This window comes from Hemicordylus capensis, chromosome 8, assembly GCF_027244095.1.
Source record: "Hemicordylus capensis ecotype Gifberg chromosome 8, rHemCap1.1.pri, whole genome shotgun sequence".
NCBI classification, from domain to species: Eukaryota; Metazoa; Chordata; class Lepidosauria; order Squamata; family Cordylidae; genus Hemicordylus; species Hemicordylus capensis.
This window is the reverse complement of record NC_069664.1, coordinates 6,653,385-6,674,554: the sequence shown is the minus strand read 5'-3', so window position 1 is coordinate 6,674,554 and position 21,170 is coordinate 6,653,385. Positions and strand designations below refer to the sequence as shown.

General features: G+C 49.0%; 1 long non-coding RNA gene across 2 annotated transcripts; it reads right to left on the bottom strand.

Annotated features, from left to right (window-relative positions):
* Positions 1-10,535: 10,535 nt before the first annotated feature.
* On the bottom strand, positions 10,536-21,135 carry LOC128333684 (uncharacterized). 2 transcript variants are annotated; one of them, XR_008311027.1, is made up of 3 exons: positions 20,793-21,135; positions 12,775-12,896; positions 10,536-11,738 (listed from the first exon to the last, which is right to left on the bottom strand). It is a non-coding gene; the product is annotated as an uncharacterized LOC128333684 (long non-coding RNA). The 2 variants fall into 2 exon arrangements; XR_008311028.1 differs by lacking the exon at positions 20,793-21,135 and adding an exon at positions 13,193-13,272.
* Positions 21,136-21,170: the final 35 nt, after the last annotated feature.

Genomic DNA, 21,170 nt, shown 5'->3' with positions numbered 1-21,170 from the left:
ACTTCTATATGCATGGACCTTCTGCATGCAATTGAAGTGGAGAGCTGGAGCTGGGGGTAGCAAGTGTGTTCCCTTTGCTAAGAAGGCTCTGCCTTGGTTTGCATTTGGATGGGCAACTACATTCCATCACGGTCTGCTGTAAGATATTCCCCTTAGTGGATGGGGCCGCAGCTCAGTGAAGGAGCGTCTGCTTTGCATGGAGAAGGCCCCAGGTTCACTCCCTGCAACCCTGGAGAAGCCACTGCCAGTCAGTGTAGACAGTACTGGCCTAGATGGTCAGACTCAGAATAAGACAGCTGGCTTTGTTCCTGACATATGCTCAGGACTCTGCTTCCCAAGTGTACTCCCATCTCCCGGGTGCAGCAGCCTCTTGAAGCAGAGCAGTGGCTGTAATGGTAGTTTGTCAATGGCTTGTGAATCCAGACACAGTGGCAAGCTCTCAGTCGTGCAAACTGTGGTCTGAGATCCTGCTTTGTAAGCCGGGGTCTGCTTAAACGTAATAGTAAACCAGGGCTTGACTTTGCAAACCATGGTTGGCACCCTACAACTACAGGTAAAGTGTGCCGTCGACTCCTGGCAACCACAGAGCCCTGTGGCTGTCTTTGGTGGAATGCAGGAGGGGTTGACCATTGCCATCTCCCGCACAGTCGGAGACGATGCCTTTCAGCATTTTCCTATAGCGCTGCTGCCCTATAGCGCTGCTGCCCGGTACCAGCGGGGATTCGAACTAGCAACCTTTTGCTTGATGGTCAAGCATTTCCCCGCTGAGTCATTAGGTGCCTTCACTTCTACTACTACCCCCCATTTATATACTGCTCATCAAAGTGGTTGATATAAGAAAAAGAAGGTGGTTCCCTGTCTCTAAAGGGTTTACAAGTGAAAAGGGAACACAAGGGAGACTCCAGCAACAGCCACTGAAGGGACACCGAGCTGGCGGTTGAATTGGGCTAGTTGCTCTCCCGTTAGCAGGGGTTAACACCCACCCTGGCCAACAAGCCTCAAAACAGTGCCACCTTTCTTACCAAATTGCAAGACATTGCCATTCCTTCCCCCTGCTCAGCAATGCAAGTTCTCACCACTGCTCCCTTTCATCTTTAGAGAAGCCGAAGATGCAGGATTGATAGGCAGTAGCCCTCTGTCCCAAGCCTCGTGCATGTCCACTCAGTTTCCAGCCGGCCTCTGTATTACAGGGAATGACCTCAGAGCTCAGTGGCAGAGCATCTGCTTTGCATGCAGAAGGTGCCGGGTTCAGTCCCTGGCAGCTTCTCCAGGTAGGGCTGGGAAAGACTCCTGCCTGCAACCTGGGAGAAGCCGCTGCCAGTCTGGGTAGACAATACTGAGCTAGATGGACCAAGGGTCTGACTCGGTAGAAAGCAGCTTCCTTTGTTCCTAGATACAGGCCTGATCTCCACTCCGGGGGAGGGCACCTTCCCACAAATTAAAACATTTTGTGAGATGAGGGACACTATACGGACAGACTTCACTTCAGCATGTTCTGCGGAGATGTGGATAGTTGTATGGGTATTGATGCAGGAGGGGTGGCCTCACAATATACCTCTCAGTACCATGGAAACTCCTCTTCCAGTTACTTGCCTGTGCCGTGGTTTATCATAACCTCTCCCCAGCTTTTTAAAATACACATATTTTTCTAGGTACTATAAGGACTATATTGCTTTTCCACTCCTCCCAGTTCGCCCGCAGACTGGTGCCATTTATTTATTTATAAAAAGACAGTATTCGTATTAGTATTAGTATTACTGACACATGGGGCATATGTTCCCACATGGGTTTCCTGTTTGCAATTTGTTTCCTTGCTTCTCTGAGAAGGGAGATTTAAAAGGTCAAAAGTCAAGCTTCGGAACAAGGAGGAAATTGTGCTCTCAACAGGAGAAGTGGGACTCAGAAGTCAGTCCCTCTAAGTTCAATGGGGCTTCTCCCAGGCAAGTCATTTAAAAAGAAAGGTCTGGTGAGCAGAAACAATCAAGAAGCAACAATGCTCAGAGAAACAGATACCCATTTCAAACATTTGCTGCTTTTGTTTGCCGTCTTGGGGAAACTGGTAGCTGAGGTGAAACTGACCAGCTAAGTTCAAATGAACAGGCTTGCTAGGGAAATTTCGCAGCCGCGGTGAAATTGACCAGGACACACACTCACCAGCCCCCTTTTAGTACTCTCCAGTTATAACACTCTACTGGAATATTGTTTCTCTGGTTTTGCAGGCTTCCAGAAACACCACTTTGGTGTTTTCGCATTGAACCAGTCTAGTGTAAGACTGGTGCAACAGCATTCCCAAACTTTTCCTTTCACAGCAGAAAAACAAAGCAGTGATTTTAGAATTTTCCATGATATAGTGGAAATACAGAGGAAATGCATTATTTATGAGTTATTAAAGATATATTGAAGGGCTGTCTCTGGAACTCAAGTGTGGCGGAATAATGAGCAGAAATATATGCAGGGGAGTGGATCTCAAGCAGAGCTCTATTGTGCAGGAATTTTTCATTTTTCATTTTTAAACCTAACACACAGTGTCCTGGTTGTCTATACATATGTGCCGAAAGCAACTTAAGAGGTGGCGATTCAGGGAGGGACTGGAATCTGCAAAGGGAGGGAACACAACATGTGATCTCTAATCCTGTGTGGACAGAAAAAAAATGGGAAGAGCCACCAGAAGTCCAGCTTTGGTACAGATGCCCAAGAATGACTCTGAGGGGTGAGCAAGGGATAGCAGGTGCTCCCCTCCGAATATTTCCCACTCCCCCTTTGGCTCCTCCCCCACGGGAGGAGAGCTGGTCTGGTGGTAGCAAGTATGCCTTGTCCCCTTAGGTAAGCAGGGTCTGCCCTGGTTGCATATGAAAGGGAGACTAGAAGTGTGAGCCCTGGAAGAGATTCCTCTCAGGGGATGGAGCCGCTCTGGCAAGAGCATCTAGGCTCCAAATTCCTTTCCTGGCAGCATCTCCAAGACAGGGCTGAGAGAGATTCCTGCCTGCAGCCTTGGAGAAGCCGCTGCCAGTCTGTGAAGACAATACTGAGCTAGATAGACCAAGGGTCTGACTCAGTATATGGCAGCTTCCTATGTTCCTATCCACCAGACTGGAACTTTACAGCAAAGTGTCAGACAATGCAATCATAGCATATATGCTCCTAAGGCTTTAATTATTTTTAAAGGCGTCCGGTGTTTAAAGAAGCCTCATCCACTCACCCCTCTACCCCAGAATAAGCAGCAGAGGCCAATGCCGCCAGGTGGGAGGAGACTCCTCCAGCCTCCCAGGAGCCAGGCCAACCCCTTCGCTTCCTTCCTGGCCAGGAACCGGGCTTAGCGAGAGCATGCGTGCAAATGGAGCGCAGGGCCCTCTGCCCTGCAGGATTCAGCTGGCCTGGCACTCACCTCTCTCCCTACCCCGGTCTCTCTCTGCCACCTGATCTTGGACAGGAAGAGAAGACTAACCTGGAAATGGACTGGGAGGTTTAGTCTAGGCCAAAGAGACAGTGAGGCTCTACCCACAATTTGTGTGCAGAGCCTGGGAGGGTTCTGCAGGGAGAGTGGGCTTAGCCCACACTCTCTGCAGACTAGCAGTTGTGCAGCCCTGGATAGCTAGATCGGCTGCCCACATGACTACCAGCTCCGCCATGGCGTCGATGGGGTCTGCGGGGATTGGGGTCCACTTGGCCCCCGGAAATCCCAGGATGCCCTGCGCAGATGTGCAGGGCATTCTAGGGGGGCCCCCGATACTGGGAGGCTGCTTGCAGCCTCCCGGTCGGGAGTCTACTCATGTGTCGCTGTACGCTGCTGTGGCACACGAGCGGGGAAATGACCTCGTTTAAGGAGAGGGTGGTTCAGATGGGCTAGCTGCCTTGGGAGCACCGGGCGAGCCCGGGAGCCGGTGGTTCCCACGATCCCTGGAAAGCGAGCTAAGCTCCCTTCGCCCGCTTTCCAATGATTGTGGGAATAGCCTCAGTATTTTCTAAGAGGAATCTGGCCCATTTTCTGAATAAGTCTGAAAATATCACACAAGCTTCATTCATAAGGTAAATGAGCTTACAACATTAATTAGGATACCTTTCCTCTGGAAGTATTAAATGTATAGCAAAATCCTCACACACACACACCCCGCCCGCCAATAATATTCTTTGTCAACCCAAAACCAATTAGAATCACTCCTGTGGCTCTGGCATGCAGCTCCTGCAAGAAGAACCCCTCCATATGGGAATGCCTCAGGACAGGGTCTCTCTCAGCTCTATCCCTGAGAAGCCAGGGATTAAACCTGGGGCCTTCTGTGTGCAAACCAGATGCTCTTCCACTGAGCTATGGCCCCGCCCCTGAAAAGGATCCCTATTTTTTAAAAAACACTTCCCCTTGAAAAAACGAGTCTTGGATTGGACCTTGAGATTTCTGTCGGAAGACCTCTAGGATATCCCAGATTTTCTTGGATCTGCTTAAAATGTACACCACCCTTAAAACTCAGCTTGTGGGGTTGCTCAAAGCTCAGCCTGTCAGCCATGGAAGCTTTTTAATATCTCCATCATGGAAACTTTGGGTGGTACCAGCAGCTGCCTCTGCATATCAGGTATCAGGACTCCCGATTGCCAGACCCGCTGCTGGATAGCTTAGAAACAGTTGCTATACCAACTAAAAAGAGAGGGGGGCGGGGGAGAGACCTTGTGCTGCTATTTTGCAACAGAGTTCACAGAAGGAAAGCTTTACACAAAGCAAAGAGGTTTGCTTGACTTCCTTTGACCTGTGGGGAACTAGGTTTTTATTAGCAGCATGCCTTGGTTCAAGATAGAACACACCAACCCATGTTTCAAGCTGCAGAATAGATTAGAAAGGATGTCCTGTTCTCATGTTTCAAGCTGCATGCATTGCATAAGACACGTGCATATGGTTTGCATAAACTATCGTTTAGAAATCATGGTTTGAGTTTCCAAAGGTAGAAGCCAACCATGGGTTATTATGAATGCTTACCTAGCAATCTTTGCACCGTTTTTGCTCTCATTTAATTTATTTATTTATTTATTAGAAACATTTAATATACCGCCCACTCCGAAGACTCTGGGCGGTGTACAAAAACATGCAAAGCAAGACAGCATTAAAATTACATTCTAAATTAAAAACTAAAGTAACTAACAAAAAACAAAAAAAACAAATAGGTAAACTATTCCTTATTATAGGTAAATATATTCCCTATTTTAAACCCAGCACATCCATGATCCACCCACCCTCCTATAACATTTTCTAACATTTTCTATAACATTTTCCTCCCAGTAATTCTGGGAGGCAAAACAAAAAAACAATGAATATATTAAATAAATATAAACACTAGTCATCAAAGAGTGAAGACAGCTGGTCTTGCATAACTTAGACAAACATAACTTAGCAAAGCAGGGCCCACCCTGGTTGGATATGAATGGGAGACTAGAAGTGTGAGCACTGTAATATATTCCCTACAGGGGATGGAGCCACTCTGGGAAGAGCATCTAGGTTCCACGTTCCTTCCCTGGCTGCATCTCCAAGGTAGGCCTGAGAGAGATTCCTGCCTGCAACCTTGGAGAAGCAGCTGCCAGTCTGTGTAGACAATACTGAGCTAAATGGACCTATGGTCTGACTCAGTATATGGCAGTTTCCTATGTTCCTATGACAGACTTGGAGAGAAATATTACAGTCCCATGAGCAAGTGTTGAAACCCTTTCAAACAATGTAAGGGGAGCTGGTCTTGTAAAAAGGTAAAGTTGTGCCGTTGACAACCACAGAGCCCTGTGGTTGTCTTCGGTAGAATACAGGAGGGGTTTACCATTGCCTCCTCCCACGTAGTATGAGATGATGCCTTTCAGGATCTTCCTCTATCACTGCTGCCCGATATAGGTGTCTGGGAAACATACCAGTTTTGAACTGGCAACCTCTTGCTCCCCAGGCAAGTTACTTCCCCACTTCACCATTAGGTGGCTGGGCTTGTGGTAGTGAGTATGAATTGGTCCCTTTGCTAAGCAGGGTGGTTTGCATTTGTATGGATTACTACTACATGTGAGCACCACTGGTTGTAAGATGTTCTCCTTAGGGGATGGGGCCATAGCTCAGTGGTTCAATAATTGCAACTATAGAATGTGTTTCCTGCTTACATGGTGTGGAAGTTAAGGTTGGCACCTTAAATTACAATGTCCATGTTTCTTGCTGTGTGAATAAATCTGTAAGCACCTTAACTCTTCTCTTATTGGAAGGTTTTCAATCAATTCTTATGGAATATCTGCATGTTGGGACGAACATGGAAATATTTCCATAAACTCCATTCAATAGGTCATTTTTAGTCTCCAAACTACCTCACTCACCGAAATCAGAGCTGGTATGGATAGTCTCTGGGGGCAGATTGCATTTCCTTCCTTGGGAAACTGGAAATCTCCCAAATGCTGGGGAGAAGCATGGTAAAGAAGAGCACTTTCAAAGCAGATGGGCTCATTTCACCTGCATTGACCCTTTTTTCTATTTTCAGGGTTTGTTGAGAAGAGGAAGAGATGGAATTCAGAGGCAAACCCCACCTCAAACTGAAGACCAAAATGAGCCATGCTTTGTGAGTACCTGGATCTATCCAATTTTCCTTTCTCTAGATCAGGCCTGCTCAACTTTGCTCCCCCCCCCCAGCTGTTTTTGGACAACAACTCCCATCATCTTCAGCAACAGTGGGTAATAGCCAAGGATTATGGGAGTTGTAGCCAACATCTGCAGGAGGGCCAAAGTTGAGCAGCCCTGCTCTAGATCTTGCTGATATTCTCAATAATGATACAACGGCTGCATGTTCAGGTCAACATTCTTTTTAATTGTGCTCCAAAACATGTTCTTTTTGTATAATATTTAAGATGCCTATAAATTTTCAGGCATATCACACTATAAATAATGCCATGTTTGGTTCAAAATTAACTGTTTCCCAAGAGAAACAAGATCATAAAGTAATCCTTCTATCCCCCACCTCAACCACATGAAGAAAAAATTCAGATTGCTACATAAGTGAGATTAAAATGGCAAGCAGGATGTTTTGGGGATGGGCAAAGGGCTATAGTTCTGTATAAACATATGTGATCACTCTGCCTCCATACCAAGTACTCCTTCACAAGGGACTAAAGTCAGCTAACAATCAATAATAATAATAATAATAATAATAATAATAAGAGGTAGTCCAAAGCAAAAGAGCAAGAAAAGACTCAGAGCTACAAAAACTTGGAAGCATTTCAGAAGGTCTCCTGGAAAAAACCAAGGTCTTCAGCCTGTGCCAGAAAACTTTCAGGGACGGTGCCAAACCAAATTTACACATCAGGGAGCTCCATAGATTAGGAGCTACCACCAAGAAGGCTCTCCTGCACATTGAGATTGCCAACCAATCTCAAAAAGTGGCAGGACACACAGAAGGAACATAAGACCTTATGGGGAGTTAGATTAATGAGAAAGGAAGTGTTCCTTAAGCTACCTTGGCCCCAAGCTATTTAGAGCTTGTTCTGTAATAGACAAATTAGACATGAAGGATACAGTTCACTAGTTTGCAGCTTATTTTTTGCTTTCAAATCAGTACAATATTGGACAAAGTACTGGATGTTGAAAAATACAAGGAACAACATTCAAGACCTCTGAATTAGTTTCAAACAAATTTGAATCCCTTCAGAATGGACATGTGGGTTTCCCAAAAAAATCTGAATTTGAAAACCTTCCAGAAAACTTTCCCGTGTAAATTTCCCTCTCATTTGCATATTTTTTTCTGAAACAATGACTATACCATTTTCCCTGCCTCCCTCAATAGATTGTGATCCCATTTGTTATGCTATTTAACATATGTATATAGTTGTATTGTTGTTGTTTTTTTTTTAAAAAAGCCCACCAAAATTTCCCCTCACTGTTTCTCAAAGGGTTTTCAAGTACCCAAGCAGAAATTTTAGAAATGGAAAATTTTCCATGGAGGGTTCCTTCCTTGGCATCTCCAGAAAGGGCTGAGAGAGATCCCTGCCTGCAACCTTGGAGAAGCCGCTGCCAGTCTGTGTAGACAATACTGAGCTAGATGGATCAATGGTCTGGCTCAGTATATGGCAGCTTCCTATGTGAAACTATGCAGTGTTAAGTACATACTGCAACAGGTGGGATCCTGTCTTCAGAAGTGTGTATTTGTGTGTGTGTGTGTGTGTGTGTGTGTGTATGTTGGCGGTGGGGACTTGGCATGACAATTCTTGCTGTTACAAATGGATTCCCGTTTCCATGAAATTTTGTCGCATCGGCTCATCTGCTTTGGCAATCTTTTGGCCATCTGTGTGCTCTGCATGGACTTGGTGACCTGCTGCTTCTCTTGGTGGCTTGCCTGGATTATACAGCACACCTCTCAGGTTGCTTGTCCACGCCCCCGACGCATTCCACAGGCATGTCCCCAGTTTCACCTGTAAAATGTTGGAGGCCTGCCAGTCTAGCAATTCCTGAGAAGCTCCTGGCTCACAAATCACTAATTGCACCAGACAAGAGAACCACTGGGAGGCAAGCACCGTCCAGGGCCAGTGGAAACAATACAGACACCCCCATGCTATGGTGTGGCAAGAACGGCTTTATTCACCAAGTGTTTTCCTGCGCCACTCCGACAATGGAGATCCATCGCTTTGCCACACTGGATCGGGCAGTGCTGCAGAAAGAGCAGCCCACTGGTTTTGGCTCTGCGGCAAATGATGCCACTTTAGGTTTCAGACAGGGGAGGGAGCCACCATTGGGCAAACGGGTTCAAAGAGCCCGGGCCACCACCAATCAGGGGCCACAAGCGCGGCCCCAGACACGTCCCCCTGTGTCTGATGTCAGATGCGGGGGGGATTATTTTGGTCCCAAACGGGGCTGCGTGGCCCCATTTGGAACCAAAATCGGCCCGCACTGCGTTGGCAGGATGGCCGGAGTGACTCTCCCTGCCTTAAAGGCAAGGAGATCTGCTCCGGGTCTCACTGCCAATGCAGCAGGGCTGATCAATCGCCCTCCCAAATGGGGTCATGGGGCCCCATTCAAGAGGGAGATCGGCCTGCATGGCTTTGGCGGTGCGGCCGGAACGGCTTTCCCTGCCTTAAGGGAGGGAGAGTTGCTCTGGCCTGTGCTGCCCAACGCAGTGCGGGCCAACCTCCCTTCCAAACGGGACTGTGTGGCTCCGTTTGGGAGGGAGACAATGCCCCCGCGTCTCATGTCAGATGCAGGGGCATGGCTAGCCGGCCCCATGTCTGACGTCAGAGGCAGGGGCGGGGCCAGGGGGCTGCATCAGCGGCCACACACGGGCCGCTGCTAGCCTCCCTACGCTCCTGGTTTCAGAACTGGAAGCCTGTTAACAGAGCAAAGAGGCACCTTCTAGAGTGGCGATTCTCTTTTATTTAGGAGGGAGAGAGCAAGTGGCCTTATCCAATCCCAGCACAGCATCCCTCCAGTGGCTGTTACTGGGACAGAAGAAGAGCCCTGCTGGATCAGGCCCAAGGAAGACTATCTAGTCCAGCACCGGATCCCCACAGTGGCCCACCAGATGCCCCTGGGAAGCCCACAGGCAGGAGCTGAGGACATGCCCTCTCTCCTGCTGCCGCTCCCCTGCCACTGGTATCCAGAGGCATCTTACCTCGGAGGCTGGTGGTGGCCTTCAGCCAGACATGGTGTCTCCCTTATATTTCTTGTTCGATTGTGAGCCCTTTTGGGGCAGGGAGTAATCTTATCTATCTATCTAAACTGCTCTGAGCACTTTTGTTGAAAAGGGGTATATATATATATAAACATTTGTTGCAATATGTAGTAGTAGAACCCCTGCCCTCAGAATTGAACTCTGGAGGAGAGCTGTGGTAGCAAACATAACTTGTCCATTTAGCTAAGCAGGGTCTACCCTGGTTGCATACAAATGGGAGGCTTGATGTGTGAACACTGTAAGATATTCCCCTCAGGGGATGGAGCCACTCTGGAAAGAGCATCATCTAGGTTCCAAGTTCCCTCCCTGGCAGCATCTCCAAGATAGGGCTGAGCGAGATTCCTGCCTGCTGCCTTGGAGATGCCGCTGCCAGTCTGTGTAGACAATACTAAGCTAGATGGACCAAGGGTCTGACTCAGTATATGGCAGCTTCCTATGGTCCTGACTCCCAGCTAGAGTTGGATCTTTAGACTCTGGAGCTGATGTGAAACTACTTGTAACATTAATTCGAGTTATTACTTGGAAGATATAATATGGGTGGGTCAGATGGTAGCCAAAGGGGGGGGGGAAACAAGTGCCTCTGATTTTATACAGTGTATGGCCCTCCTCCCTACCATGCCAGCTTCTTGCCCTTCCAAGAGAGAGTTTGAACTTTAGCCCAAGGGGATGATTCTTAATCTCTGATCTCACCAAGCTGCCTGCTATATACTGACAAGCATCCGGCAGCTCACACCAGCTTTGCAAGAGACTGCGAAATTAAACTGAGGCTTTGCAAGGCTTCCCACAAGCTACAGCAATCAGAGGCCATTGGAAGAGGTTGGTAGAACTTCAGGATATTTATTGGTAATTATCTGAAGCCGTAAACACAGAACTGTCCAAGGGCTTATAAGCAACAGATTGCAGCAGTGGGGCTAAGTCAACAGGGTCCTGGCAGCTTAGGGAGCAAACTACGGCAGCACTGGGGGCTTAGGGGCATTGAGTGATTATGAATAATGTAGCATGCTGTGCTGGAGTTCAGGCGTGGGGGAAAAGCTGTAAAGGATTCTGAATTAAGAGGATATAGCACCACCAGAGCAATGCACAAGGTATATTCTACATTGCTGGTGCTGGCATAAAGCACTCTGGGTAATAAGGAAAGGGGCAAAGAGGCCCAGCAGACTTTGAGAATGCAAGGAAGAGGCAGGAGAATTTATTAGGATAGCTGCAGAATTTTTGGTACCCAAATATGTAAGGTGAAGTAGATTCACCGATATGAGAGAGAATTGCTTATGAATCCAGGGAAGGACTGCAGAGCGGGATGCAGTGCAGATGTTAGATAATGATGTGTATATACAGAGGAACAAATGGATATTTTTGGAAGCCCAGGCAAAGGGCTTCTTTACCAGGCCGCTTGAAAATGTCCCCCATCCCCGGCTTGATCCGTAGTTGCTGCAATGCTCAGACAAAGAACTCGGACCTGGCATTTGAGCATGAAGTTATCCGATTGGGACAAGGGCGATTACGGAGTGGAGCAGATGGGAGCCTTTTGGGATACGTTCAAGAGGCTTATATCAGGGAGACATGGGAACAGAGAACCAACTGCATTTTAATTACAGCTGTGATAAAACAGAAGGCGGTGGGAGGGAAAAGGAGAGTTCAGCTGCTGCTTTTGGCAAAATCCAGTTCTTAACTTGGAGCCGACGCTGGCTGCGTCGGTAACTTTGGAGCATGTGTGATGATTTCCCTTTCAACTGGGCCACACACACCAGCTTGTTCGGAGCTCCAGGGAAGTCGCAGCCTCAGCACCTTTCTGTGTCGGTGGCCGGGCCACAGCAGGAGGGGCCAGCTCTCCAGTCTATCAGGGCTCCTGTATCTTTAACAGATGTGCAGCTGGAGGAATGTTGGCAGGAGCAAATGTTCAGACTCGCAGAGCATCACGTGACAGGCTGTACGTACCTACAAGTGCTAAAGGTGCAGCAGCCTCACAGTCGGAAGCCTGGTGATTCCTGGGCTAAGGGAAGAGAGTGAATGTTCTTGCCCCACCAGCATGCTTAGGTTAGGAACGCAGGAAACTGCATATGCCCAGTCACACCCTTGGCCCATCTAGCAGAGAGAGAGAGAGAGAGACGGCAACCATTTGCAGTGAACCTGTATCTCTTTCTTAGGCATACACAGGCCAGTGGCATGGTTTCCTCTATAGCAAGGGGAACATTCTGCACATGGTCTGAAGCTCTCTTCCCATATTCTAGGAAATGTCATTTAAACCAGATTCTAAACTTGGTGCAAATTAGAAGTACTATCATAGAGAAATCTACACTCTTGGGGCACAGCCACAATAGGCTATGCCGCAATGGTGTAAATTTCTCTGTGATGGTACTTCTAATTTGCACTAGCTGGTCTATAGACCAGTATCTCCCAACCTTGGATCCCAGATGTTGTTGGACTTCAGCTCCCATCATCTCCAGCCACAATGCAAGAAGGCCATCATCCCCCTGCTAATTGAGCAAAGAGGCACCTTTTAAGGTGATCATTCTCTTGTATTTAGCAGGGGGAGAGCAACTGACCCTATCCAGCCCCAGCATCCCTTCAGTGGTTGTTGCTGGTGTCCACCTTGATTCTTTTTAAGGTTATGAGCCCTTTTTGAGACACCTCATTTCTTTCTTTCTCTGTAAACCATTTTGAGAACTTTTGTTGAAACAAAGTGCATAAATATTTGTAATAGTCTCAGATGAACTGACTCAGCTGGCCAGGCACTCCCGCTTCCCAGTCGATAGGAACTGTAGTCCCATGGAGGGGACTGGGTGGCCAGCAGCTTCCTCCAGTGGAGATTATCAATCCACCCACTCACTTGCCGACAGTTACTAAGATACTTTGGATAAATACCTGACAGTTAAACTTTGCACTCAAGATATAAATTTGTAGTATAGAATTAGGCCTGGGCATGGATGTTCCAGTATCCTGCAGGCTCCCCCCACCCCCCGCCCCGCCACCGCCGCCCCGACTGTTTTAGTTACCTAATCCAAACATGAATAGATTTCTGGGGGTTTTTTGTTTTTGTTTTTAGGATACCATGCAGTTTAAAATTAATCAGCAGCTATATCATCAAACATACATATAACAACACTCCATGGGCACTCACCAGTGCTGGAGGGAGACTCTCTCTCCACAGCAGGTCCAACATAGTCACTGGCTACATGTTGACTCCTGGAATATTCTTCTGCAGCACAAAACCCCAACCATGCAACTCCAGACACTTAACAACTGTAAAGGCGAAGTTGTACCCTTGGGTCAGTGTCGACTCCTGGCGCCCACAGAGCCCTGTGCTTGTCTTTGGTAGAATAGAGGAGGGGTTGACCATTGCCTTCTCCCACACAGTATGAGATGATGCCTTTCAGCATCTTCCTATTTCACTGCTGCCCGATATTGCCTGGGAAACATACTAGCAGGGATTCAAGCCAGCAACCTCTTGCTCCCTAGGCAAGTTACTGCCCCACTGTGGTTTAGTTTATAACACTGTTTATAAAGTGGCTTAGTTTATAACATTGCTTTAAGCTTACTCTGAACCGTTATAATCACATTACAGCATCTGCTGTAGTAGGGAGAACTTGGGTTTTCAAAATGCTATTGCCATTTCTTCTTCCTCTTACTTCCTGTGTGTAACAATGAAACCACTCCCCTCTCTTATTTTGACACACACACACAATTGCCAACTCATTCCCCTGATTACATAACAGTAATAAATAAATAAATGCCACCACCTGTTCTTAAGCATATTTACACAGTAAAACAATTCTGCCAAGTTCAGCTGGGGGAAGATCCTTAGAACCGCATCCTTACAGGGTGATCCATCCTACACATCTTTACTCAGAAGTAAAAATCCCACTGAGTTCCATGGGCAGGGGTGTAGCAAGGTTGGAGTGGGCCCAGAGACAAGATTTTAAAATGGGCCCCCCTCACTGAAGCTCAGCTCATGAAGTAAAGAAATCTTAAATGAGGCTGAATAGTGGTCATTTTGTAAATTGTGGACAATGCAAGTCATTGAATGGTCCTAGAGAAAGACATGCTGTTCTGGTAGCTCCAGGTCTTAACACTCACATCAGTTTCGGAGGATGAATACAACTGAAGGAGGCCCGGGCGGGTGTGCGTCTGGGGGAGTCAGTCATGTGACTTACCTCTGGGGGGCCCCCAAGACAGTGGGCCCCTAGGCAACTGTCTCCCCTTGCCCTATTATAGTTACGCCCCTGTCCATGGGGCTTACTCTTAAAAGAGGCGTCCACAGGTTTGCAGCTTGGAAAATTTAGCCTGGACATGAAGCCACTTTGTCCATGCTAGAGGGGGGGAACCTTCAGCCCGTGCCACCCGCCACCTCCTAGCTGACAGGCCCCATGGAGATGGGGCAGATCCAAAAGCATGGGATGTGGGATAATTACTAGGGATATGGGGAATTACAAAGAACCATGGGGAAATGGGTAGAAGGTCTGATGTGGCTGGCAGCTCTGAAGTCCCTCTCCCTACCACCCCCTCCCCTTCTAGTTTGTCTGTTATATCATTACCCTATACACTGCTCTACCTTTCCATCTGCCTCTCCTGATATTTTTAAGAGATCTGTCTCCATGGTAACATACACATGGCTCTCGTAATGTTTCCTAAGGTCTCTTCGCAAATTACCATTTCAATGGGTGCACGTTACAGACCCACGTTGTGTGGCTGCTGGAATATTTCTGTGGTGTACACAAGAGATTAAAAATAGGTTTGTATGCCTTTGGAACGTTGTGGCTTTAGCCGGTACATCATGTGGGCCTCCAGTGTGTACCTGCTTGCATTTTAATTGTGAAACAGCCCGAGAGGAACCACCCACCAGGAAACTTGAGAAACTTGAGATCAGAGAACTTCTGATCTGAATTAGGTTATGACGGCTGCAAAATTTAAGACTCGTGGAACTGACCACAGATGTTATACTCCCTAACAGAGATGATCGGGATGGGACAGTCCAGAGATGTTATGGGACATGTTATGGGACAGAGATGTTATGGGGGCACCCAAATCCTCTTTAATTTATCCTGGATGGTTTGGTCACCCAGCGGAGCATAATTATGCTTAATTTGCAGGGGAGGGGGGCCTCCAAAGGCCTTTAGGTCCAAGCTCCAAAATTACCTAGGTGCACTTCTGCTCCCTAACCACAAATGGTCAGAAAGACAAGGTGGAGCAAGGTTAGGACCCTGAGGGTTTTTGCAGAGCTGGAGACTTGAGCTTGTCTGTCTGAAGGGCTGAAAGATAATAACCATCTGCATTTTTGTCATTAAGTTCCTTCTCCAGTTTCCTCCTCTCACACCTCTTTGGCATTCAACCTTTAGGTTATCTCACTGTAAATCTTCGTAAGTCTTGTAAGTCTCCTTGTAAATCCTTGTAAGTCTCCGCCAAGGAGTCACGTTACAGTGTTATTCTGCAGCCAGAATGATGTAATTTACCAAAAAAAGGCATAATTCCTCATTGCTTTTAAAGCCCCGTTCCTGCCCTCAGGCATTACCTGAAAGCAAGGAAGCAGGAGGCACAAAGCGCTTCACATTTTCACGTGGCTGGTGTAGCATTTGTGAAGGGGCTTGTCATGTGGCAAAGAAGCACAAAAAGATTCCGTGTGTGGAATTTGCGCCCCTCTTTCATGCCACATGGCTGGGATTGTGCAGGGACTGCAGCTGAGAGAGGTAGAGAATGCACGACAGATACACCAGGGTTCTTAAGCCTTTTGCACCTACAGCCAGAGGTGGACCCAAGCCATTAAGGGCTTTATAGGCTACAAGTGATTTTCGGCCCGTTAAATAATGGGCACTAGTAAGCGCTCCAGGCCCCCCGCCGCCATTCCCCCTCCTGCCGCCAGCCTCCATGCCGCGGCTGGTCTCCCCAGCCGGGCAAGGGCCCCAAAGTCTTCCCCCCGCCTGGCTTTGGCGGCGCCTCCAGGCCTCGGCCATGGCTCCGCCGCCGCCTCGGCCAGCTTCCCCTGCCGCCTCTTCCCCCCACCCGGCTTCGCGGCGGCTGCTTCTCCTCAGCCACCGCTTCTCCTCCCGGCCATCATGGCCGCCTGGTCCCAGCGGTCATGTCTCCCTCGGTGTGTTCTGGGCATGCGCTCCGTGCATGCCCAGAACGGCCGAGGGAGGCACAGACACACGCCTGGGTGTCCACGGACGGACACCAAGGCTTTTATTAGAGAGGATAACCAGCACTTTGTATTTCACCCAGAACATATTGGCAGCCAGTGCACATAACATGACCCGTGTTATGTGGGCCCTTTGTGTTGTCCCAGAGACCATTCTGGCTGCTGCATTCTGTACCAATTGTAGTTTCCAGACTACGTATAAAGGCAGCCCCACATAGAGTGCATTACAGTAGTCAAGCCTGGAGGTTACCAGCATATGTACCACTGTTTTAAGGTCATTTACCTCCAGAAATTGACGTAGCTGAAGCTGATAAAAAGCACTCCTGGCCACTGCCTTAACTTGAGAAATCAGGGAGAGCTTTGGGTCCCGGAGTATTCCCAAGCTATGTACCCGATCTTTCAGGGGGGATCCATCCAGAACAGGCAGACCTAAACCATATCTAGAGTCCTGACCCCCCACAGTCAGTACTTCCATCTTATTTGGATTCAACTTCAGTTTGTTATCCCTCATCCAGCCCATTACCACCCCCAGGCAGGCATTTAAAGAATATATGTCATTTCCTGATGAGGTTGACATGGAGAAATAGATCTGGGTGTAATCAGCATATTGATAACAACCACCACCACCACCACCTTCAGTGTGAAAGCTATTTCACACTGTGTTAACCTCTGCACAGTAGTTTGCCCTTTTCAGAGCTGGGAGGGCCCTTTAAGAGCTGTATGGCAGGGCTACACTTCCCAGCATTCTAAGTATGCCTTCCAAGATGTTGCAGGGATACAGTAGAGTTCAGCTTCCCTTAAAGCAGCCTCACCAGCTCTAGGCAAAGCACAGCATGGCAGAACATGGTGAGAATGATCATCTCTACATGGTGCCAGAGGGAATGGACAGAGTATTCAGCTTTGGCCAAAGTTTCACACAGGCCCAATAAACAATTAGCCAGGGAGCAGCACCACTGACCCCCCCCCTCGGGCCTTACAAATGAAGAACACGGCTCTACACAACATGCAAATAGGACACAGAGCTGTTCTCAGAGTGGTGGAACATAGGACGCTCTCATATACTGAGTCAGACCATTGGTCTATCTCAGGGGCATATCTATAATTGAATGAAAGGGTTCAAAGAACACAGGCCCCCAGCTCCAGAGGGCCCTCCAGCTGCATCCCTCCCTATTTTCTTCATTATCTCCCTCAGTCTGGGGGGCCGCCAGAAAGAGGGGTGAACACGGGCCCCCTCTCCCCTAGCTACGCCCCTGGTCTATCTAGCTCAGTATTGTCTTCACAGACTGGCAGCGGCTTCTCCAAGGTTTCAGGCAGGAATCTCTCTCAGCCCGATCTTGGAGATGCTGCCAGGGAGGGAACTTGAAACCTTCTGCTCTTTCCAGAGTGGCTCCATCCCCTAAGGGGAAGATCTTACAGTGCTCACACTTCTAGTCTCCTATTCATATGCAAACCAGGGCAGACTCTGCTTAGCTATAGGGACAGGTCATGCTTGCTACCACAAGACCAGCTCTCACATCAAGTCTCCCATTCATAGGCAACCAGGGTGGACCCTGCTTACTAAGGGGACAAGTCATGCTTGCTATCACAAGACCACCTCTCCTCTCCACTTACACATAGTTTCACACAGGTCCAATAAACGATTAGCCAGGGATCCATGCCAATGGCCCCCAGGCCTTAAAAATGAAGAACACAGCTCTACACAACATGCAAAGACGACACAGAGCTGTTCTCAGACAGGTGTACATGAGGTTCTCAAGCAGACTCCCATCAAGCGACCAGCCTCCCCCTGGAGTTCTGCTTCTAACAGCAGCTTGATATATAGATGCTACCAGATGGTAATGTGTCTCTCCATGCTGTGCAAGAATTCACCTGTTGACTTCTGCACACCAAGATGTTTTTAAATGCACATTAGGATGCTTTCAAATACACAAAAGCAGGCCAAGGTATGTGTGATGTTTTGGTCAGTTAGGAACTCTACCTTCAGGTCATGCTCAGAGCCCTTAGTTTTGGTAACACTCTGGTAACAGAAGCATGGGAGGAGAGGTGGTCTTGTGGCAGCAAGCATGAACTTCCCCCTTTGCTAAGCAGGGTCCACCCCTGGTTTGCATTTGAATGGGAGACTGCATGTGAGCACTGTTAGATATGGGGCTGTTCTGGGAAGAGCATCTAAGGTTCCAAGTTTCCTCCCTGGCATCTCCAAGATATGCTGAGAGAGAGACTCCTGCCTGTAACCTTGGAGAAGCCGCTGCCAGTCTGTGTAGGTAATACTGACCTAGATGGACCAATGGTCTGACTCAGTATACGTCACCTTCCTATGTTCCTACATGTTGTAGGATCTGGAACGGTTTGCTGCAAAATGCACCCTTGCTGTCCATAACCTGCAAATTCTACTCGAGGCGCTCTATATGAGCTGCCTATATTGTGGAGTAGAATGGAACAGTTGGACCAAGAAACGACTCTCTTTCCCCCACAGCCTCTTTTGCTGGTAGGACTAATCCCCCCACCCATCTTTCAGCTACTTATGCCTTGGGCTCTGCAGCACCTCCTTCTGGACAAAGGAAAGACGGGAAGCGGGCAAATGCCCACCAGTTCAGTGGTTCTCTAGGTTAAACAGGGCACTGCTGGCATTGTTTTGACCTAAGTCACAATTGTGCTTTTGTCTTGCATAAAGCAGGGGGTCATTCAGGAATGAGACTGATGGTTAAAGCTGCCAGGAACTTTTTATGCCACAATTAAGCACCTGCTACGCCAGAGCAAATAAGCCAAATCATGCGGCTGGCAAGGAAAGCTTTCTGCGTTCCTTCCCCCGTGACCCACTCGAAGCAAGGAAGCTAGAAGCTGCATCTCGGCTGCCTGTAGATTTCATTCCAGCCCAATGCAGGGAAATAAACAGCCTTGTGCGTGAAGCCGGTAGCCTCTCCGAGGTCTCTGTGGGCTTGCTGGGGAGCTGGCATAAAAACCAAACCAAACCTAAAGGACCCCCAGTCAAGTAGACCAAGGGTGCTTCTGCTATGGAGAGAGAGATCCCCGTCTTTCGAGTTAGGTGAGAAATGGAGAAGGGAGGCTGCTGTGGGGTGATGTCTGCCAGTGAGTGTGACTAGGGTGGGGTGGGGGACGGGGTGTCTGGGAGATGGAGGCCTCCAGGAGCTGAGGGATGCTTGTGTGACCAGACTGCAGAGGGGCAGGGTGAGGTAGATGCTGGAATGCTGACGCTGGCCGACGACGCTGCATTGCATCAGTACCAGCCCTGGGAGCAGTTCTGGGGGCCAGTGGCCAGGCTGATCCTAACAGGATGAGAGCAGGAACAAGTTTATTTTGGTTATGCATGGGTGCGGGGCGGGGGAGGAGAGGGAAGAGGGGAGGGAGGAGGGAATTAAGCCTTGAGTGAGGACAATGAGCCATCACATGACTGAGATCTGCTGGATCACAGCAGCTAGTCTGAGCTGCCAGGGAGCTGGCCAGCCACTCTGCTGCCAGCTGATGACTTGAGATTTTAGGCGCTGTCCTCCAGCGGCAGCAGGAGGTGGGGGTGGAGACTGGGGAGGGCAGCACAGCAGCACCAGAAACAGCACAGGGTGGGGTGGGGGTGGGGCGGCTAGCAGGGCAGAGTTCACAGTGGTACTGGGACAGTTCAACAAAGCCTACCTAGCAGAGATCTACCTTTGAGGCAAGTGCATCACTGCTACATGGACTTTTGGGGTGGGGGGAGCAAGCCAGAGCTCTCGGGGCCAGACCCTGGCACTCCCTGGCAAATCAGAGGAACCCACCCAACACAAACACACAGAGGCATCTGTGTGTTGGCGGATTTGTGGGGAGCTGTACTTTTTGCTTTAAAATCTTGGTGAGAGGCTGCTGCTCAGTGGTAGAGGCCTGCTTTGCATGCACAAGGGTCCCCGTTGAATCCCTGGCCTGGCCTCCCTAGGTAGGGCCTGGAAAGACCCCTGGCTGAAACCCTACCAAGTTCCAACCAATCACTGTAGCAAACAATATGGGACTAGCTTAACTGATGGTCTGATTCAGTGCAAGGCAGCTGTAACTGCTCAGGGTGTGTGCTGGTGCATGTCTTGTGCTGGGAAAAAGCAATCTTCTTGGAAATCAGTGCGCGTACTCCCTAGAGTCTGGGACTCTTGCAATAGGATCTGGTTTTGTCGGTACTGAGAGGGGCCACAAGAAAGGGCAGGGAGGGCTTGACGATCTCCTCCGTCTGGGAAGACAGAGGGTGGCTTTTGTCATCTTGAGACTGCAACACCCGACATGCGATTGCATTCAGATGCTACTGCTGGGTTTCTCAGCCTTGGGTCCCCAGATGTTGTTAACACTACAGCTCCCATAATCACTAGCCACAATGGCTGTTGCGAGGTGGACTGGTCTTGTGGGACTCCGCATGAATTGTCCCCTTTGCTAAGCAGAGTCAGCCTTGGTTTGCATTTGGATGGGAGACAACATGTGTGAGCGCTGCAAGGTATTCCCCTTAGGGGATAGGGTCATAGCTCAGCCGGAGAGCAGGCCCCTGGCATCGCCAGGTAGGGTTGGAAGGGATTCCTGCCTCACCCTGCAACCTTGGAGAGCTGCTGCCAGTCAGTGTAGACAATACTGAGCTAGAAAGAGTAGTGGTCTGACTCAGTATAAGGCAGCTTCCTGTGTTCCCATGGGAGTTGTAGTCCAACAACATCTGGGGACCCAAGGTTGAGATCCCCAAATCTTCTGGGTCAGAATAGAACCTCTGATCCCTACCGTGGGCCAGCACTGCTCCCTTGAATCGCCTCCAAATGCCTGAAAATTAACACCCCTCTCATATTGTGGGAGGAAGGAACTGGAGGTGGAATCTTTGGCTGTGAGGAAGTGTCCATTCTTCAGTGAGACCAAGAAACACTAATGATTGCTTGCACACCCTGCCTTAGAATAGAACCAGATGTTTTTGAAAATGCCCCCTTTTTGCCAGCCAGACTAGACACCTCTAAGCCCCATAAAGGATGCCGGGTCTCTATGCGCATCCCACACCTTACCCACAGCTCTGCCAGGAGGAGAATTATCCCAGCAGTCACTCCAGAGGTGATGTGTGTTCTTACAGTCGCCTTTTTGTGGCACCAGGTTTCCTCCGGCCATCAGTGGGGCGGGAGGAAGGCAAAAGGGCTGAATGAGAAGGAGAGGGGCCTGTGGCGTTAGGGAGGTTGGAAAGCAAAGGGACGGGACCGAGGGCGATGGAAGGAAGAGGGGAAGGACGCAGGGCAGGCTGGCAGAGTGGCGGGCGGCGGAGAGAGAGAGGCTCAGCGTAGTGGAGGAAGCGGCACTGCTCCAGTCCAGTCCAGCCCTCCAAGTGAACAGACTGAGGGGAGGATCTTTGGCCCCGCCTCCTGCAGCCCCCTCCCCTCTGCCCAGGAAGG